This window comes from Trichechus manatus, unplaced genomic scaffold, assembly GCF_000243295.1.
Source record: "Trichechus manatus latirostris isolate Lorelei unplaced genomic scaffold, TriManLat1.0 scaffold00026, whole genome shotgun sequence".
Lineage (NCBI taxonomy): Eukaryota > Metazoa > Chordata > Mammalia > Sirenia > Trichechidae > Trichechus > Trichechus manatus.
Window position 1 is genome coordinate 19,410,280 of NW_004443962.1, and position 19,524 is coordinate 19,429,803.

At 37.2% G+C, this 19,524-nt stretch overlaps 1 protein-coding gene across 14 annotated transcripts in view; it reads left to right on the forward strand.

Moving 5' to 3' along the window:
• The window catches only part of ZBTB20 (zinc finger and BTB domain containing 20), a 920,614-nt gene that overhangs the window by 640,450 nt on the left and 260,640 nt on the right, over positions 1-19,524 (forward strand). For 12 of the 14 annotated variants that reach the window (XR_002823602.1, XM_023728689.1, XM_023728690.1 and 9 more), the window contains one exon: positions 9,714-9,813. The gene's annotated coding sequence lies outside the window, so the exon portion shown is untranslated. Of the gene's footprint in view, positions 1-50; positions 6,247-7,519; positions 8,467-9,713; positions 9,814-19,524 lie in introns of those variants that run through there. The other 2 variants (XM_023728698.1, XM_004373667.2) reach the window with 2 other exon arrangements.

Below are 19,524 nucleotides of genomic sequence, written 5' to 3' on the forward strand. Positions count from 1 at the left end.
AATTGTCTCTCTTTTAAGGCAAAACTGACCAATCCACTTGGTAGGCCACAATTACCCTATCACACAGTCCCGCCCAATCACCTGGGTGGGAGTTACAAGACCATGGCTAGAAAGGCCACACACAAAAGTAATTAATCCACCACACTAGGGCACTAGGTATTAACCAACACAATGCCATGCCAGTACATTGTCTTTCTCAGCCAAATGAGAGCTCTGGTGAACTAAGACAAAGCTAGAATTATAATCTAAAGCCTCCTGAACAAGGAGAGCTTTTAATTTTGCCCCACATGAAAATAAAGATTTCTAGCCTGTTTATTTGGTGCCAAGCACGTCAGCATTATCAGAAAATAATTATTAGGAGATCAGAGTCAGTATGGGGAAATGGAGAAGTAGTATGCCATTAGGGTCATCCTGAATCTTGGCTTTTGATTACCTCGATGATCTGGACACATTTTTTCCAGTATTAGCAGAGCCTAGTGTATTCTAAATTATTAGAGAAGGTATTTCAAATCTCAAAACAAAATGAATTTTAATTTAAAATTATATTTTACTCAGAATTTAAGAAGGACTAGGCAGGAAGAGTGTTATAAAATCACATTAACAATAGGACACCAAGACTTCCTATCACTATTTTATATGTCAAAGATAGGGAGCACGTGCTTTCAAAGTACGGTGTTTTATGTGCAGCTACAAATGGCAACACCATGAGGGACAGGTATAACCAACCACTTTAGAAGGAGTACAGTCATTTGAAATGAACACTCAGTAAAGCAGGAAGTAAACAGATTGTTGTTTAATAAAAGTTATCATTGATATTCTTCAATAGAGAAAACAAACCTCACAAATGACAGTCCATCCCACTACTCCCTCATCATTTTTATATAAAATTTCATATAGCTATATTAGTTTGCAAGAAGCCCTGGTGGTGCAATGGTTAAGGGTTCGGCCACTAACCTAAAGTCAACAGTTCAATCCCACTGGTGGTTCCTTGGGAGAAAAGACCTGGCCATCTGCTCCCATAAAGATTACAGCCCAGGAAACCTTAGGGGACAGTTCTACTCTGTCATACAGGGTTGCTGTGAGTTGAAATCGCCTCCATGGCACATAACAACAACGTATTAGTTTGCATATGCTAATAACTGCTGACCCACACAATTGAACATGGATACCCTCCTTTGCTTCTTTTATGTTGGACTATGTTCTTTCCCCATAAATTAAAGACTCTACAAGGACAGGCATATAGCTTTGCTTCTTTCAAAACTTGGTAAACAGGAGGAGCTTGGTAGCTTTGTTGTTGTTGTTTTTGTTTTTAGTTGAAGATGTCTTTTTCCCTAGTTTCTTTCTGTGGACCTCTTGCAAGTCTTTAGTTTCTGTTACCCACGATGGTTTGGTAAATGTCATTGATGGACTGAAAATAAAGAATGGCTAGCTTTGTAGGCAAAATAGCACTTAGAAGTAGAGCATAGAATGTTAAACAAGAGTTTGAAATGTAGAACAGAAATTTATAGAATAGCTGTAATAGTGGAATGGATAAAGAAGCATATAGATAGAATATAGACTTTTCTCTCATTTCTATTGAACTTAGGTCCGATACTTAATAGTACTTATTCTGAATTCAACTAATATTGGATATAAACATTTTGGAGAGAGTGAGTTATAAAACTCCTTCCAATAAAATTTAAATTTAACATTTTGAAACACAAGTTTTTTAAGGAAATGTCAAAGACATTGAGATTTTGTTTTGATCTTAGGAAAAAAAAAAAGTTGAGGCAGTGAGCTAATACAAGTTTTTAAGCAAGTTGTGGGCAGCTGTAAATGGTAATTCTTTCTCCACTGAGGCCCCATAGTGACAAAGTAGGTTTATACTGTAACAGAGAATCTTTAGGTTTCATAATAGGGTAAGTTCTTGATATTAAGAGCTTCTAAACACTGAAAGGGGAGTTGTGGGGCTGTCTTCTGTGGAGCTCTTTAAATTAAACCGGATAAACTCACATCTCTCTGGACTGTTTTAAATGTATCAGGGAGAAGAGAATTAATGACTTGTCTAGGTGGTTCACATTTTTTTAAGAGCCCCCCTCCCCATTTCTTAATGCCATTGCTATTTGGAAACAAACTGCCAAAAGCCACCAGAACTTCTAAATATGTTTGCCTAGAGTGAAGGCAATAGAAGTCCACCACCGTTACAGTGGAGAATGGGGGATAACACTGTGTGACCATCATTTCCTATAATAATTGGTTTACTACAGACTTGAAGTTGTGGGCACAGCAGCTAGATAGATAATTTACCTGTGAAGAAGAGGACTAGAGCATATTATTCAGTGTTTTGTATTAAAAAAAAAAAAGTGTAGTAGGCTTTCAGAGGAAATTTTATCACATTGTCTGCCTGTTGTTGTCAATGTTCAAAGTCAAACCCATTACTGTTAAACTCAAACAGTCCTCTTCCTATGAGCACTAAGTGAAGTACTTTTGATTCATTTAAAAAACTTCTCTAAAAATAAGGGAGAGGTTTACAGAAAGAAATTAGGGGAAAAGATGCCCCCAATTCAAAACAAATAAAAATCCACCAAGTTCTTCCTACTTTCCAAGTACTTCCTAGAAACTGTAGGCACACAGGTGAACAAGTTTCAGTCACTCAAGAGTACTAACAGCCTGGTGCAAGAAACAGACATGAAAACAGATTAGTACAGCACAAAAAGACAGGTATTGAGGGAAAGTTATGTGCAAGGCATGGTGCTGGATAGGTTTGCCCGTGACAGTTCGGATTTATGCCTGTAGTCTTGGTATAATTATTCAGAGGGTCCTTTCATTCTCAGAAGTGTTCCCTTTTGGACAATAAATTATATAGTCACCCTAAAATTAGCCATGTCAATCAAATCACCTAAAGTTGTCAGAGATTTACACAGAATAGGACAGAAAATCAAAGACATTAAGAATGCTTTGCTACTTGTGGTACCTACATCCATATGGAAATGAGAAATGGATAGACTACCTGACTTGCTTTTCTCCCAGGGTTGTGGGATGGGAAGGAGCAGAGTGGGAATTTAACTCATATGAGGGGAGGGGGGAGGGACAAAGCAGGACAATCTAGATCCAGTTTTTGGTTTATGGTGTGCCTAAGACTTATCATTTGATGAGCTGTTAAACCAGTTAATTCCCCGAAGCTCTCGTTACTGAAAGTAGAGTGGGGAAGAACTAGAACCAATGGGGGGAATTTTAGGAAGACTAGTTAAGGTTCAATATAATGAAGAACATTTTGTACCATAGAAGTATCCTAAAGCAGGATGGGGCTGGCTGTGAGGTTGGGAGCCCCATGTCCTTGGTGGTGTCCAGCAGAGGCTCTGGACAGTGAGCAGATTCAGACACCAGATCATTGCCATATCATTGTTTTGTGACCTTATTATTCTACATGCTTGGGGTCTTTTTTGAGAGCTTTAAAGCAAGAATCTTATGTTTGGGAAGACCCCTAGAAGGAAAAAATGTAGAAATGTAATGAAAAAATAGAGTTTGTGTGAGCTAAATCCTCTCCTTTCCTACTCTAAATACACACCAAGAAGAGGCCAGGGAGTGTCCGTGCAGATGTCACCGGGCTTGTTCTCCACTACTCATAAAAGGAAGGCAGCCCTTCCCCACGTGACACTCAGAGGTTTCCACATCTTGGACACATACTCATTTGAAGATGTAGTAGCTGCTGAGTCTTGCTTACCAGTTTGATTTGCATAGCTCTGAGTTACATACGAATGGGACTCCTAGCAAAGCTATCATTAAAAAGAAACAAAGCAAAAGGAATGAACAAAGGAAACATTCTGTTCAAAGTTTGAAGTTTAGACTGTTTCAGTGATCCTTGTCATGGTTAAGAAAGATGTCCGCCCCTTCCCCCACCTAAAAAGAATAGCAGACAAGTGACAAAAGGAGGCTCCCTGGAGGTAACGTTGGAGCAGAGAGCAGGGTGAACTAAAGGCAATACACATGAACAGAGAGAAAGGAGTTGGCATAGACACAGGAGATGCTGCCAAACACCCTGCGTTCACAGCACAGAGATACACCATTAGGCTCGAATCCCTTTGGCCACTTCCCCAACGTATTAAGGTAGGGACAGGTCAGGCTAGGGGAGAGGAGCGACATCTTGATGAAGCTCCGCTTTCTCAAAGGCGACACAGCTATAGCCAGAATCTTCTCACTGGCCCTTTCAGATCAAACGCTTTAATTTCTACATTTACACCGTAAAATATTTTCTAGTAAACTCAAAGGGAAAAGTCTTCTGAAGGCACTGGGAATGACTTTAGGTCTTTAGTGGTTAAGAGTCAATGGGCTTTGAAGTCAGAGAAAACTAACTTCAAATCTCTACTACTTACACATTTATGGTGAGGTATTTAAATTTTCCTAAGTTTTAGTTGTCACATTTGGAAAAAAAAAAAAACTGATAATATATAGACCATAGAGCTTTTGTAAAGATTAAGTTCCACATGGAAATTATGTAACATTTATAGTATCCAGTAAATAATTACTAACAATTTTTATTCAGCCAGTTCTATTATCTATTTATGTAACATTCTCTACTCACCCATACCAAGTTCTGATCATTTATGTCATTACTTTCTGTCTGGTCCTTGGCTTTCTACGTTCTGTTCCAGCTTTGAACTGCTTCAGGACAATTTACCTTCCCCAGATATTGTGTCTCTCTCCCTTCTTTAAAACCTCATGCAGCTATATTCTTTAAGACTTACGCCTAAGATTATTGATCAGTTCAGTACCAGCAACAGACAAAAATGACTGATTTAAAATCTAGTAAGAATACATGACATTTAGAGACCTGGGTGGTGTGGGTCGGTTTGCAATCAGCTACTAACCAAAAGGTTGGCAGTTCGAACCCAGCCAGTGGCACATTGAAAGAACAATCTGGAGATCTGCTTCCATAAGGATTACAGCTAAGGGAATTCAAGTATTTCTATTCTGCAGCGCACAGTATCGCCAGGAGACGGGATCGACTCAGTGGCAGTGGGTTTGGGTTTTTTTGGTTTGTTCTTGTTCTTGAGTTCTGAAGGCACTCTTCATCTTTTCTAACATTAGCTCTGGGACCATTCACACCAGATGAACAAGAAAAGGTATTAGTATTCTTCTCCTCCTTCCTCACCAGGAGGGTAAGATGACTTGACAAAAGTCACTCAGTGATCTCAGAAGAAGAATCTAATGAGAGGATCAAGAATTGTGTTGCCAACTGTGCCAGGTTCTCTACTTACTATGAATGAATTGAGCCTGGAGAGGATGATACCACGTGTTAATTTCATATTATGATATAATTTTTTACCACACAGTTAAAATGTTTTCTGATTTGGATTGGCCCTTTGGTTACCCACACAGTACAGGTTGAAGGCATTATAAATCATCTTCAACACCTCAAGCGGTCCCTTGTCACCAGAACTATCATATGGAAGACGACATGTCAGTGTCTGTGACATAGTCAGGCCTTGGCTTCTCAGGATCTACTCACTACAAGTGAGTTTATGTGCCTTGAGGCATATGGCCTTGTTATATGATTCTGGAGCAAAAGAGCAAGGTATTTCAAGCTGGCCACAAATTTATTGACTCTCACAGGCTTGCTTTGTAGTCATTCCAATAAACTCGATGACCCTCCAAGTTATCCAGTCCCCAGGACTCCATTGCGTGATTCCGAGTCCAACTAAGCAACTGAAGAGTGCTTTTGTGTGACACTGTGACCACAGCAATAAATAATTGCTTAGTAATTCTCTTTGAGGCAGAAAATTCTAAACATGGAGGAACGTTTCCCCTTAATGGGAGCCAGAAATCCTGTAAGTGCTTGAAATGGCATTCACAAGTCTGAATGGTAAACAGATAAAAACAGGAGCGCACCAGTTGCACGAATGACTTGCTTGTCACAAACTTGTCACTGCAGTGATCTAACATTTCTTTCTCAGAGCCCAACGGAAAGTGCGGAACAAACAGCCCCTGCTGACGTTTTGGCTCTGCTAAGCCTTCCTCCGAGCTAAAGCATCTGCAGCATCTTCCTGTTCTAGACCCTTTATCTGCTGAAGTTAGCTGATACTCTACATGTCAAAGAAATGTTTGACTATTGCATTAACAAGTTGGTGACAAGCAAGTTATTCCTGCAACTGAAATACTGCTGCTTTTAGCAAGCTACCATTGTGACCCTCATTTTATTATACTGAAGAACCCTGACAGAGCAGGGCACTACGGAGATCCCAGTACTCCTGTCCCAGGCCTGTGCAGGTAAACGGGGACTGTGTGTCTAAGGTTCACTCAAACCAAAGAAATAAAACCAAACTCGTTGCCGTTGAGTTGATAAAAGTGAGATGATGTATGAACACGCCAGGCCGTTTTATCAGGGATATGGATGACATTTCTGGTAAAACTTAAATATTGTAAACAAATTGTACTGTCCCAAGGATTCCCTTGTTGGAGCAAAATGAGCTGCATGAAATTTATTTTCTAAACACACACACACACACACACACACACACACACACACACACACCCTGTGTATGCTTTATAGAATGTTCATAGCCGGGAAAGTTAAATGAAAATCATATACCAGCTTCACACAAAGCTTTCGTCAGTTTTTGGAGTTCCTTCTATTGGTAGCTTCTGCTAACTTCCTCCTCATTCAGATTAACATTTGTTGCTATATAAACCAAGTCAAAGGGGCCCTGGTGGTGCAGTGGTTAAGTGCTTGGCTGCTAACCGTAAGACCAGCCGTTGGAACCCACCAGCCACTCCGAGGGAGAAGGATGTGGCAGTCTGCTTCTGTAAATAAAGATTACAGCCTTGGAAACCCTATGGGGCAGTTCTACTCTGTCCTATAGGGTCCCTATGAGTTGGAATCGACTTGACGGCAGCGGGTTTTTCTGTTTGTTTTTAGTTTAAACTTAATAAGAACCAGGCTCTGGTCCCCTGACGGTGCCAGGTCTCCATTAGTCTTCTCACAGAAACCTCAGACACCCTAAGACACCACCAATTCATCCTCAAGCTCAGCTGCCAGCAGGGAGTGCTCACACACTGTGCAACTTTCCACTCCTATCTTTCTGTTTTTGAGGAACCCTCCTCCCCTCGGGACCCACCCATTGGGGTTCTCTGAGTGCACGGGTGGATTCCAGCGTCATCAGCACGCAGAGCAGCAGCCTGTAAAAGGAGCCTTGCGGGCTGCACCCCGCCTCTGTTGGTGCCTTAAGACATATCAGCACTTGGAACAATGGAGCATTCCACCTTAAGACTCTGGCCTTTTCCTAAAGCTGAGCTTCGCTTAGTCACCAGGGTGTCAGGTGCCCTATATTCTTTTTAGGCCTTTCAGAAAGTCTGTTCAGGTACACTGATACTGTCTTGACCAGTTTAAATGTTGACTTGGAAAATCTGCATTCTCAGACTTCTGTTCTGGCTGGCGCTTGAGGTGCTTTAATCTGAAAAAAAAAATCGTTGCCATCCAGTCGATTGGGACTCATAGCAACCCTACAGGACAGAGTATAACTGTCCCATAGGGTTTCCAAGGAGCGGCTGGTGGATTCGAACTGGTGACCTTTTGGTTAGCAGCCAAGCTCTTAACTGCTGCGCCACCAGGGCTCCAATTTGAAAAAGTCTTTTGTAAAAACGATTATCATTGTTCAGCCATGACAACCCAAATTTCTTGCCAAAGTAGTGGTGGGGCATAGCTTTCTTCTAGAGTTGGCGAGGGGACCACAGAAGTGTCTCCCAGGTGAAATGTGTTACTCCCATCCCAATATCTTGGGTTGTAATCTACACCTCAGCTCTGTGGAACAGCTGCCTCGAGGACAGGTGGGAGGTGGGAAGGGTGTGAGAAGAGGGACTTGTGTTTTACAGAGTTGGGGATATGTCCCTGGAAAAGGAAGTGAAGCTAGTATGAGGGGAGGGGTACTTAAAGAAAACGTGTAAATGAACAGCCTGAATTTTAAATAGCGTTTCACTGACCTTTACTTTCTTTTTAAGGCTCCTAATAGGATTTCTGACGCGATTTTATGTTTTCCTTCTTAATAGAGCTTCAATGGCAAAGAAATAATATTCTATTTTTGATTCTGAAAAAATAAAAATCTTCTTTATGAGAACCCTCTTTTTAAATACCCATTAGGGACTAGATAACAGCAAAAAAAAAAAAAGTTTCCTCTTCTTATTCAGAGGCATAGCTAATTAGTGTGTGTGTGTTTTATTATTATTTTGTTTATTTACTTATTTGTTTGTTTAGTTTTAAGAAAGCAAGCAAGGAAGGAAGAACAAACTTCTCGTGCTGGAGTAATTCTCATTGAATCCATAGAACTTCAGGGCTGGAAGAGAGCTTGAGGAATTGGGCTTTGCCTCTGTGTCACACTCTCATTTTAGAGATGCGGATACTGAAACTCAAGACCTTTAATAACTTGAACAAAGATAATACAACAGGATGGTGGTAGAGCTCAGCCTAAAGCCAAGGTCTGACTTTCGATTTAGGTAATCCACTCCCGGAGGTTACATCACATTTTTAAAAACTTTCTTTTAAACAAAGACATTCATACCTTAATAATTTACATACAAAAAACAAAACAACAAAAAACCCAGTGCAGTCAAGTGGATTCTGACTCATAGTGACCCTATATATAGAGTTTCCAAAGCTGTAATCTTTACAGGAGCAGACTGCCACATCTTTCTCCCACGGAGCAGCTAGTGGCAGCTGAGCACTTTAACCACTGCACCACCAGGGCTGTTACATAGAGAGTTTACATAGCTGTTCTTCAATCTGTGATGGCATTTGCTGTGGAGGAAAACTGGGAATATCAGCAACAACCAAGCCACCTAAGGGAAGTGCATGTGAACGGGTTCCAGTTCTTTCTTCCTAAACTATTATTTTAGGAGTTCCTAGGTGGTGCCAATGGTTAGTGCTCTCGGTTGCTAACAAGAAAGGTTGGAGGTTGGAGCCTACTCAGAGGTGCCTTGGAAGAAAGGCCTGGTGATCTACTTCTGAAAAATCAGCCATTGAAAACCCTATGGAGCACAATTCTACTCTTACACTCATGGGATCTCCGTGAGGCAGAACCGACTTGACAGCAACTGGTTGATTGAGCTATATTTTATCAGAGTAGTGTGAGGAGCCTTTATTATTTCAATTAATTTTGTTCTCTTGCCAGCTTTCAAAGAAACATTTACGCTATTCCTGTTTGGGTATCTGAAAACATGTTTTTTTTAATCACCCTATTCCTTTAATGGAGCCCTGGTTACGCAGTAGTTAACAGCTGCTAACCAAAAGGTCAGCAGTTTGAATCTACCAGCCTCTCCTTGGAAACCCTATGGGGCAGTTCTCCTCTATTCTATAGGGTCACTATCAGTCGGAATCGACTTGATGGCAACGGGTTTTATTCCTTTAATAAGATTATAAGATTCTTGTAGATAAGAAATCTTTTATCAGATTAAATCTGTTTTTACTCCCACTTTTAGCCATGTTTGAGAGTCAGTCCTTATAATTGTTAGTTTCAGCAAAACACCGGTTAAGTGAAAGCATCAATGTTTTTGTTTGTTTTGATTCTTTTTCTCTAACATAAGGGGTAATATTTTTAAAAAATGCATTTACCTTTTTGCAGCTATGATAATTATATACTCTATTTTCATTTATGCAAAACTTATTTTTGAGGGTTTTCTTTTTGTTTCGTTTCTCTGTTTTTGCATTTTCCAAACATCTGTACCATGGCTGGTGGCGAGAGTAGCAGTGGCTGGCGCTTTTCCTCCACGTTGCAAGAGAAAGAGAATTGGCTGGAATAAAACCTTGCTTTCCATATGGTCAACTTGAAACACAGCATTGAAAAGGTATCGTCTCTTTTTTCTTTTCTGAAACCAGAGGTGAAACCCACAAACAAATAGCAATATTGATGCCAAGCCACCTGTTGATTCACATCAGAAAAGTCCTTGGCAATCCATTCCCCACTTCATCAGTTGAAAAACCTAAATGAATGATCTTTGTGCATTTGTAGTGTATGTCTTTATCAAAAATATAATCCACTGGCCACTCACTTAAGAAAACCTAGGTTCTACACTTAGTCAATAAATGCATTGAAAGTTTTGCTTGTCATTCAACAAAATGATTACTTTGTAAGTGTGTTTGGTTGTGAAATGCTTATTGATTCCAGGAATATTGGGGTCTATTGTCAGAGACAGTGAAAAGAAGATGACGTAGTTCCTTCTTTTACCTTTGTCAGTTCTAGTTTGGAAATGCAGTGGTCCACTTCTTTTAAGTGTTCAGTGTAAAATGTTTTAAACACAGAGAAGTATAAAGAATAACATGAAAATGTGAGAAGCCAGCACCCAGGTTTAATAAATCTGAATAATTTGAAATATTTAGTTATGAACCTATTTTTATATTTTGTTATTCTGGTATAAAGTCTATACAGTAAAAAATATACACACAAATTAGGTGTGTAGCTTGATGAATTTTTATGTAAGTATACATCCAGGTGACAACCACCCAAATCAAGATACAGAACATTTGCAATACGTCAGGACTCCATACCTCCTTGCAGGCGATGTTTTCCAAAGCTTTAACAAAAGGTTAAAAACAAGCAAAACTATTCTGACCTCTATCATCTTGAATTAGTTTTATGTAAGTTATATATTATGACAGGAAACCCTGGTGATATAGTGGTTAAGAGCTATGGCTGCTAACCAAAAATCAGCAGTTCAAATCCACCAGGTGCTCCTTGAAAACCCTATCGGGCTGTTCTACTCTGTCCTATAGGATCGCCATGAGTCAGAATCAACTTGACGGCAACAGGTTTGGTTTTGGTTTATATTATGACATATAAAATGTATCCTACTTACATATTAAAGTTTGTTGATTGATTCTCCGTTGTTAGACAGTTTCCAGTGTTTTCCAATCACAAACAATACTTGGGTTAACCTTTTTATAAATGTATGCACATAGAGGTGAACTTGCTTAACTATAAGAAATATGCATTTTCAACTTGACTAGGTATTATAAAATTTCTCACCAAAGTGGTAATAGCAATTTATATTCTCACTAACATTCTATGAGGGTAACCGGTTCTCTGCATACTTGACAAGATTTAGAATAATCAGACTTAAAATCTCGGTCAATGTGAAGGGGATTAAATAATAGCTCATTGAAAATTTTTTTTCACTTATTCGCCATTTGGGATTTCCTCTTTTGTGCATTACCTTTATGTTTTTCCCATCTTTCTACTGAGTTGTTTTGCTGTTATTGGTAGTTTGGAGGGTTTTTTGTTTGTTTTGGCTTTTGTGATTATTGTTTTAATATTCTAGATCCTAATACTTTAAGCTATATTGATTGAAAATATCTTCCCAATTTGCGGTTTCTTTTTTAACTGTGTCTGTAGTGGAATTTATTTTTTTTTAAGCTTCTAATTTTAATGCAGTTAAGTTTACTGATGTTTTCCTTTATGTTTGTGCTTTTATGGCATTTAAGAAATTCTTCTGTACTCCAAGGTCGTAATGAAACCTACCTATATTTTCTTTCAACAGATTTCAAGTTTTGCCTTTTATATTTAGGTCTCTATTCCTCCTAGAATTTATTCTGGTATGTGCTGTTTTTCATGTGAGGAGCCCCTGGTGGCGCAGTGGTTAAAGTGCTTGGGTGCTAACCTAAAGGTTGGTGATTCAATCCCACCAGCAGGCCCGCAGGAGAAAGATGTGGCGGTCTGCTGCCATAAAGTTTCACAGCCTTGGAAACCCTGTGGGGCAGTTCTACTCTGTCCTATAGTGTTGCTATGAGTTGCGATTGACTCAACAGCAGTGGGTTTGGTTTGGTTTTATTTTACATGTACTCAATTTTATTCCATTTATTCTTTTTTCCATATGGATAACCAATTATCCCAGCACCATTTAATGAATTAATCATCATTTAGCCACTAATTTGTAATGCCATCTCTCTCCTACATCAAATCTGTTTTTAAGACCTTAGTCCATCCCAGTGGACTGTTTATCTATCTTTGTGCTAACACCACAGTTCCTTAATTACCCTTAAACCCATTGCCGTCGAGTTGATTCTTGTTTATCTTTCTGTTTCTTATTTTAATGGAAATACTTTGGGAATGTGGTGTTTATTTAGAATTTTGGTAGATGAGAATTATTGCATAAAGGGAGTTATCACCATCTATTTCTACTTTGCTATGTTTTTTTTTTAATTAGAAATACTAGATGAATTTTATCTAATACATTTTCTGCATCAATAATATGATAAAATTTCCTATTAATATATTAATATTTTATATAACAATATATGTCCTGATATTAACCATTTCTTATATTCCTGGAATAAACTATATATATATATATATATATATACTTATACATATATGTGTGTGTGTGTGTGTGTATGTATGTATGTCCACTGTTGAATTTAATTTGTTGATGTTTTATGTAGTTATGTTTGCATGAGGTAGCTTCATCTTTAATTTTCCTTTCTTAAACTGTTACTGTAGAATTTTGGTATCATGGTGATATTAGCTTCAAAAATAAGTTAGGTAACAGCTCCTTTTTTTCTATTCTTGAAGCAGTTTTTATATAATAGGGATTGCCTATTGTCTTAAGCATCTAGTGCTGCTATAACAGAAATACCACAAGTGGATGGCTTTAACAAAGAGAAGTTTGTTTCCTTATAGTAAAGTAGGCTAAAAGTCCAAATTCAGGGTGTCAGCTCCAGGGGAAGGCTTTCTCTCTCTGTCGGCCTTCTCATCAGTGTTCCCCTGAACTAGGAGCTTCTCTGCACAAGGACCCCAGGTCCAAAGGACACTCTCTGCTCCAGGCACTGCTTTCTTGGTGGTATGTGGTCCCCCTGTCTCTCTGCTCACTTCTCTCTTTTATATCTCAAGAGATTGCCTCAGGACACAATCCAATCTTGTAGACCTACTCCTGCCTTACTAACACAACTGCCATCCATCCTCATTAACATCCCAGAGGCAGGATTTACAACATATAGGAAAATCACACAATACCAGGAATCATGGCCCAGCCAAACTGATACACACATTTTTGGGGGGGGACATAATTCAATCCATGGTACCTATTCTTAATGATTTGGTTAAACTTGCCTCTAAAATCATGTGGACCTGATATTTTTTACCAGTAGGGGCTGAGGAGAGTCCCTGGGCAGTGGCACAAATGGTTAAGTGCTTGACTACTAGCCAAAAGTTTGGTGGTTCCAAACCACCCATAGGCACCTCGAAAGACAGGCCTGGTGAACTGCTTCCAAAAGGTGACAGCCTTGAAAATTCTGTGGAACTGTTCTACATGAGTCAGAATCAACTTGACAGCAACTAACAACAGAAGCTGAGAAGTATAGGGCAGACTTTGATTATCAGCTCAATTTCTTTTATGGTTATTCATTTATTCAAGTGTTCTATTTCTTCCTAATTCAAGTTTAGTGATATATGTATATGTATATATATATATATGTAGTGATGTATATATATGGTCTCTATGAGTCAGAATTGACTCAACAGCAATGGGTTTGGTTTACGGTTTAGATAGATAGATAGTAGATGGATGGATGGATGGATGGATGGATAGATTAGATTAGATTAGATATAAGGAGCCCTGGTGGCACAGTGGTTAAAGTGTTCACTGCTAACTGAAAGGTTGGAAGTTCAAAACCACCAGTGGCTCTGAGGGAAAAAGATGTGGCAATCTGCTTCGGTAGAGATTTACAGTCTTGGAAAACCTATGGGGTTGCTGTGAGTCCGAATCAACTCCACAGCAGTGGGTTTGGTTTTTGTTTGTTCGTTTAGAAAAATAGATGATAGATAGATTTTTTTTTTAGAAAAATATACAGTTTGCAGTTCATCTACACATTCAAATTTATTTACATAAGGTTGTTCATAATATTCTTATGATTTTTAAACTCTTTTTATCTTTAATTATGTCCCTGGGTGATATAAACAGTTAATGTGCTCAGCTGATAACCAAAAGATTGTAAGTCCAAGTCCATCCACAGCTACCTCAGAAGAAATGCCTGGAGATCTCCTTCCAAAAAATCAGCCGTTGAAAACCCTATGGAGCACAATTCTTCTCCAATACACATGGCATCACCATGAGTCAGAAGTGACTCAATGGCAACTGGTTTTATCCCTAATATTATTTATCTGAGCCTTTTCTCTATTTTTCCTTTATAGTTGTTAGACATTTTTTCTGTTTTATTTGCTTTTTGCAAAGCTGGCTTTTTATTTTGTTTGTCTTCTTTATTTTTTGTTCTTGTGTTCCGTGTCAGTACTTTTTGCTTTTATAAGCGTTGTTTTCTTACTTCTACTCTGTTATATGTTTAGACCACTTTTCTTTTTCTAGCATCTTGAGTTGAATTATTATTCATTTACTTTCAATAATTTTTGTTATTCTTAAAATGAATTTCAGACTCTAAATTTTCCTCTGTTCTTCATTAGCTGCATACCATGTTTTGATATGTAGTTTTGTTCAATTTTAAGTATTTTTAATGTCTGTTTTCCCCCCTTCAGTTATTGGGAGTATATTTTTACTTCCTAAACATATATTTGCTCCATTTTTAGTATTTATTCTAAATTTAATTGCATTATAATGAGAGGATGTGTTTTATTTCAAAAAAAATTCTGTAATTTCTTTTGTGACCTAGTAAATGGTGGTACATGGGTCTTAGACTGCTGTGCTTTAAACCTAGAGATGGCTTATCTGTTCTTGAGTGGTCATTCTAAAATTTTTCTAGTAAAATATAAAATCAATTTTTAAATTTTCTGGATTTCTCTTTAATATAAAAAGGAGCCTGGCATGTTTTGTCTGCGAATTAAGCATCAATCTTGTTATTGTTGAATGAAGTTTTAGTTTTACCTATGTTTTTAAACATATACAAAAATGGTCATCATTGATTTTCATTGTCAATGTTTAATTATATTTGCATATCTGTTTTAGTTATTACTACGACCACCATTATTCTTAGATTCTTTCTTTCTAAAAGGCTTACTTTTCTTGTTGTTGAATAATATCTCTTAGTAATTTTTTTAACAAAGACCGCATGTAGTACTCTCTCTTTTGTACGTCTAAAATCTCTTTATTTCATCTTAATAATTTATCTGGGTATTTTCATTCAACATTTTGAAGATATAACTCAATTATATGTTTGATTATTGTTCTGTCTACTATTATTGCTTACCAGAAATCTGCTGTCAACCTATTTTTCATCTCTTTGTAGGTAATTTGTCTTTTCCCTCAGGAGTTTTTCTATATCCTTGGTGTCTTATAGTTTTCTAGAAATGTGTCTAGATGTGCATTTATTTTTACTTATTAGTAATGAACTCAGGATGAACTTTTTATCTGAAAGCTCCAATTCTGGAAAATTCTCAGCTTTTTTTTTTTTTTTTAATTGTTTCTTTGTCATTTCTTCCACTTTCTTTTTCTGGAATTCTTAGAATATATATGTTGGTGTTTCCTAGTCTATTTACCATATCTCAAGTGCTTTTTCATTTTTTAAAAATTTATCTTACTTTCTATGATTTTTTCCTTAGTAAGTTCCTTAACATTACCTTTCAACTCACTTGATTCTCACCTGGAAATTGTCCTATATTAAATTATCCCATCTGTAGCATTTCTGTGTCAGCGAATATATATTTAAGATTTCTGATTGATTATCTTATTCACCGATTCTTATTTTTTGCTGTCTGTTTTTATTCAATGATTTCTTGTTCTTTTATAGATGTGATTCCTTTATTTATCTCTGAACATCCCAAACATAACAATGTTAAGATCATTGTCAGACAATTCTATAAAATCAAATTCACCGGGAGTGAATGTTCTAATTATTGATTATGTTGGTCATTTTTCTTAGCATTAGATTTCTTGCTATGTTTTAGAATTTTGTTTGCAGTTTAATGTTAATTATAGACTTTTTCTCCGGTTTCCTGATTTTATTTTCCTTCTTATTCTTCTTTGCACAGCCCTTATCATTCATTTTGCAGTTGCCTCTTTCTGGATCACTGGGCTGCTAGTCCCCATTGAAATCTTCAACAGTATAAGCTTTCAGTTTCTCCTATAAGAACTTTTGATCATGAGGCTGTGTCTTTATTCTTCCATCTCTCAGGGTCTGCCACTCTTATATAAGCTGTTGCCCAGTCAGAAGTTGGCCAAACTTTGCAGCTTCCAGCTTGATGTAGTGATCTGGGCTTAGGTGCATCATTTCATATGGAGCCTTTGTGACCCCATTACTCCAAGGAGTTAGACTCCCTGCTGCCACTGTGTGCTTCTTGATGCAGATTTCAGCAGGCCTATGGCTTCAGCCCTATTCACTGCTTTGAGTTTCTGTTCCATTTCTACTTTGCAGAAATGAGGTTGCCCAATGTGAATCATCTCATTAGCATAAACTGCCAGGTGTGGTTTGAGGGGCACATTATGAATAACAAAGATACTCTTGTCACTCAGGAAATTCTAAGTGTTTAGAGGTTACCATCCAGAGACTGGGTCAAAGGTCCAGGCTCTCCTTGGACAAGGCCAAATACTTTACTACCAGTCACCATCAAGTCGATCCCAACTTACGGTGACCACATAAGTGTCAGAGTAGAACTGTGCTCATACGGTTTTCAATCACTATTTTTTTTTGGAAGGATCACCAGGCCCTTCTTCTGTGGCACCTCTGGGGGGACTCCAACATCCCACCTTTCTGTTAGCAGCCGAGCACATTAACCATTTGCGCCTTTTAGGGACTGCAAATACTACACATGTTGTGTCTGATTTTTTTTCAGTTAATAATATATCTTGAACCACACTCCTTTGGTTTTATTGCTTTTTAATTTAGATACTTCATTTAAAAACAAATATTATAAATAACATATTATTGCACGTTTAGTTGTGCTAGACACTGAGCTTTACGTATATTACCTTGTTCAATCCTCTGTAAAATCAGTTATTTTCATTCCCATTATGTAGAATAGAGAATAAAATAAAGAAATTAAATGAAACTCCCATTAGGAAAGACATTATAACTAGTAAGAAGTAAGATTTGAACTTCTTTGTCCACTACCCGTGCTCGTGATCTTAACAACTACCCTCTAATTAGATTCTGTGTGTGTATGTATGTATGAGTGTTTAACCTACGTTACGGTGTTTGTTTTTAATAAGTTAGTTAAATTAACTAATATTATTGTTGTAAAAGACATATCTGGTCCTACCTCAGAAATCTTCTTTTCTATTTCACGTGTATATATATATACATATATATATATAGTATGTACGTATGTATATATACATATATAATTTTAGATTTATATATATCTTATTTTAAATGTATATATGTGTATATATACACACATAATATATACACATAATATATACACACATATACACATGTATATATATGTGTATATGTATATATACACATAATATATGTGTATATATTATGCTTCCTTGGTCTTTTCTTTCTCTGTCTTCTTTTGATATGTGACTATGCTTTATTTGCTTGCTATCAGTCTGCTGTTTTGGAAATCTTAAAGCATGATTTATTCTTCCAATAATGATTACTGTCAATTTTTTAAACATTCTGACCTATTTTCTTTAATTATCGTCACTATTAATGGAATTGTATACTATGTGAAACGAGAAATTTAGCAGACTGCCTGTTCATTTCCTTCCTCCTATCAGCCAATTTCTCTCTTTTTTTGTTAAAAATACATTATTTTAGGTATAGATGGTTATTAATTTTTATGATATAACAGTGGGAAAGATAATCACGAGAAACCAGGCCACTTATGTGAGTAGTAGAGAGTTTCTAGCACAGTGTTAGGTGCTTAATAGGTATTTGTTGAGTGTTGAATGAGTGGACCTGTTTTGTGTACACACACATGCACACAGAGAAAGAAAACATAGCTGAGTCTCCCTGTGCCACTGGATGACCCACCTATTCATTTAAACATTGGATTTTGTAAACTGTTAGAAAGCTCCATATGATTTAATAAATACTCTTTCTATCAATTCTTTTGTTAAGCAGATATGTGCTCTGTGAATCAACCCTTCGCCATCAGTGAGCTTCTACCCAAGTTAGTCCCACTAGTAGCTATTTCAACATTTGCCCCTTCTGTCCTACTCCACCCCCACAAATAACAAGTATATTTGGCAATTCCCAGTCTCACATCAGTGACTACTGGTAAGTTTTCATTTGACACACACTGTGAGATTCTTGAATATGAAGTAGTGATTAAATAGCAATAATTGTATCACATTCAATTGCTAATAGCCCATATTCTTTCCAGACTAGTTCATGTTGTTTACTATATTAAATGGAGGGATTTTGGAGTAGGTGGTATTGTTTTATTCTTTAAGTATACTTCTTAAAATCCCAAGCTATTAGTCAAAGGAAATTCTTTATATAAATTTGCTGGGAAAATTGGGTTTTTCATTGAATACTGCTAGATATTACCAAAAAACTTAATGATGATTTGCAACATGATATAATAAAAATACTGCACTTCTATTGAAGCAAAGCAGATTAAATAAAACAATGAGATTAGCAAGACAAAAGCAAACTAGTATAAACTGGGTCATTTGCTGATGTGCAAATTTTATGGAAATTTTAATGACACATTTGATCGATTTATAAGAAGTACATATTATTCTTGTTTATAAGAACACTCAAGCCTTCTATGTGGAATGATTTTAACAATCTTTTATCCATAACAACAGATTGAAATTAAACTGTCTTTCAAACTATTTCTATTCTTTAAATTGTAAAAATGATTTTTTTTTCCTCTGTTTAAAAGGCACTGAACTGAGAATCAGGAGCCTTGGTTTCCTTTCTCAGTTCTGTCGTTTAACTAGTTCTGTGACCTTGGGTAATTCATTGAACTCTTTGGGCCAGTTTCCTCATTTATAAATGTAAAGAGTGAGGCTTGATGCTCTGTAAATCCCTTCCTGTTCTCATGTCGTGGTAGTCTGCATTTATGTCTACCTGTCTATTACATATAAAAACATAACAGCATATAGATTTCATCCATCAATAACCTAAGTGTCAACAAAATTCAAAAGGAAAGATCCAAGAGTGAGATTAATTTTCCCCTGAATAAGACAGTTGAATTTAGCCAGTAGATAAATAACTAGCCGGGAGTTACTGTAGATACCTGATCAGCACTGAATGGAATAATCTGGAATGTAGACCAGGCAGAGATGATGCCATGGGTCATGAAGAGGTGAGTAAAGGCCAGGCTATGGTGATAGAATCAGAGACAAGATGGAAGTAAAAGGTACAAAGATGCTGAAATATGTATTTGTTCAAAAAGAACAGCTAAAAGGAATATAAATACAAATGCCTAATAAACATACAAAAAAATATTGTCACTCACTACCACTCAAAGACATTATTTATAAAAATACCAATTCTCCTCCGAGGTTCACAGTTCAGCCTGGGAGTGGACAGCCCCATAAAACCAAATGAGACTAACGAGGTACAGTAGTCCAGTGACAAGGGCCAGAAGGCAGAAGGGGACAAGGAAGCTGGTGATAGGGAACCCAAGGTTGAGTAAGGATATTGTTGATGTGTTG